The sequence below is a fragment of the Colobus angolensis genome, unplaced genomic scaffold (assembly GCF_000951035.1).
Source record: "Colobus angolensis palliatus isolate OR3802 unplaced genomic scaffold, Cang.pa_1.0 Scaffold150, whole genome shotgun sequence".
Classification (NCBI taxonomy): Eukaryota; Metazoa; Chordata; class Mammalia; order Primates; family Cercopithecidae; genus Colobus; species Colobus angolensis.
In genome coordinates this window covers 5,282,842-5,285,543 of record NW_012114600.1, presented here as the reverse complement: position 1 = coordinate 5,285,543, position 2,702 = coordinate 5,282,842, and the positions used below count along the sequence as shown (strand labels likewise).

General features: G+C 52.2%; 1 protein-coding gene and 1 pseudogene across 1 annotated transcript in view; both read left to right on the top strand.

Annotated features, from left to right (window-relative positions):
- The window catches only part of PPHLN1 (periphilin 1), a 231,614-nt gene that overhangs the window by 47,383 nt on the left and 181,529 nt on the right, over positions 1 to 2,702 (top strand). The window lies entirely within an intron of this gene.
- LOC105507569 lies at positions 198 to 1,848 on the top strand (annotated as a pseudogene).

Genomic DNA, 2,702 nt, shown 5'->3' with positions numbered 1-2,702 from the left:
TCTTGTAAAGATCAAAGTAGAAAACACATTTGAAGTGCTTCGAGCGGGGAGCCAGGCTGAGGGTGGGCTTGGGTGGCGGGAGGGCGGAGGGCAGGGAGGCGGGGCGGAGGACGAAGAGGAGAGACCAGGGCAGCGGAGGAGGCGAGGAGCGCCGGGTACTGGGCCGGGGGAGCCGCGGGCTCTGGGGGAAGAGACGGATGACGAATAGGCTTTTCATCGGGAACCCGAGCCCCGCCTTCACCGCCGACGACCTCCTGCAGCTCTTTGGGGACAGGATGCTGCCCCTGGCGGGACAGGTCCTGCTCAAGTCCGGCTACGCCTTCGTAGACTACCCGGACCAGACCTGGGCCATCCGCGCCATCGAGACCCTCTCGGCTCCAGTGTAATTGCATGGGAAAACCATGGAAGTTGATTATTCAGTCTCTAAAAAGCTAAGGAGCAGGAACATTCAGATTCGAAATATCCCTCCTCTCCTGCAGTGGGAGGTGTTGGATGGACTTTTGGCTCAATATGGGACGGTAGAGAATGTGGAACAAGTCAACACAGACACAGAAACCGCCGTTGTCAACGTCACATTTGCAACAAGAGAAGAAGCAAAAATAGCCATGGAGAAGCTAAGCGGGCATCAGTTTGAGAACTGCTCCTTCAAGATTTCCTACATCCCGGATGAAGAGGTGAGCTCCCCTTCGCCCCCTCAGCGAGCCAAGCCCGGGGACCACTCTTCCTGGGAGCAAGGCCACGCCCCTGGGGGGTCTTCTCGGGCCAGACAGATCGATTTCCCGCTGTGGATCCTGGTCCCCACCCAGTTTGTTGGTGCCATCATCGGAAAGGAGGGCTTGACCACAAAGAACATCACTAAGCAGACCCAGTCCCAGGTAGACATCTATAGAAAAGAGAACTCTGGAGCTGCAGAGAAGCCTGTCACCATCCATGCCACCCCAGAGGAGACTTCTGAAGCATGCCGCGTGATTCTTGAAATAATGCAGAAAGAGGCAGATGAGGCCAAACTAGCTGAAGAAAATCTTGGCCCACAATGGCTTGGTTGGAAGACTGGTTGGAAAAGAAGGCTGAAATTGGAAGAAAAAGGAACATGAAACAGGGACCAAGATAGCAATCTCATCTTTGCAGGATTTGAGCATGTACAACCCCGGAACCATCACTGTGAAGGGCACATTTGAGGCCTGTGCCAGTGCTGAGATAGAGATTATGAAGAAGCTGAGTGAGGCCTTCGAAAATGATATGCTGGCTGTTAATACCCACTCCGGATACTTCTCCACCTGTATCCCCATCACCAGTTTGGCCCGTTCCCGCGTCATCACTCTTATCCAGAGCAGGAGATGGTGAATCTCTTCATCCCAACCCAGGGTGTGGGCACCATCATCGGGAAGAAAGGGGCACACATCAAACAGCTGGCGAGATTCGCTGGAGCCTCCATCAAGATCGCCCCTGTGGAAGGCCCAGACGTCAGCGAAAGGATCGTCATCATCACCGGGCCACAGGAAGCCCAGTTCAGGGCCAGGGATGGATCTTTGGGGAAGTGAAAGAAGAAAACTTTTTTAACCCCAAGGAAGAAGTGAAGCTGGAAGCCCATGTCAGAGTGCCCTCTTCCACAGCTGGCTGGGTGATAGGCAAAGGTGGCAAGACCGTGAGTGAACTGCAGAGCTTAACCAGTGCAGAAGTCATCTTGCCTCCTGACCAAACGCCAGATGAAAATGAGGCAGTGATCATCAGAATTATCGGGCGCTTCTGTGCCAGACTGCACAGCGCAAGATCAGGGGAACTGTACAACAGGTGAAGCAGCAGGAGCAGAAATACCCTCAGGGAGTTGCCTCACAGCGCAGCAAGTGAGGCTTCCACAGGCACCAGCAAAACAACGGATGAATGGAGCCCTTCCAATACCTGACAGAATGGGACCAAACACAGCCAGCCAGATCAAGAGCAAACCAAAGATCATCTGAGGAATGAGAAGTCTGCGGAGGCGGCCAGGGACTCTGCAGAGGCCCTGACAATCCCAGGAGCTGAGGAGGGGTGGGGAAAGTCAGTCAGGTTTGCCAGAACAACCGGGCCGCCTCCCGGCCCGCAGGGCTTCTGCAGGCTTCAGCCATCCACTTCACCATCCACTCGGATCTCTCCTTAACTCCCATGACGCTATCCCTTTTAGTTGAACTAACGAAGGTGAACGTGTTCAAAGCCAAGCAGAGTGCACGCCCTTTTTGTGGCAAATAGTCTCTGTATATGTGTATACATATTAGAAGGGGAAGATGTTAAGACATGTGTCCTGCGGGTTACACAGAGTACCTGCAGTGGTCATATATTTTAGAAATAATACATCAAATAACTCAACTAACTCCAATTTTCAGTCATTTATTACTTTTTTTTCTTTTTAAAGACAAAGCAGGCTTTTCTAGACTTTAAAGAATAAAGCCTTTGGAAGGTCTCACGGTGTAGAGAGCTTCGAGACCACCCACACAAAATTCACCCAGAGGGAAATCTCGTGGAAAGGACCCTCACAGCAGTTCTGGATCACCTATGTACATCAACAGAAGGGATACCGCCGTCTCCTTGAAGGGGAATCTCTGTCACTCCTCCTGAGTGTTTAGCTCATACACCCATTTCGCACAGGGTTTTTTGTTTGTTTGTTTGTTTGTTTTTTAAACGGAGTCTCACTCTGTCTCCCAGGCTGGAGTGCAGTGGCCCGATCT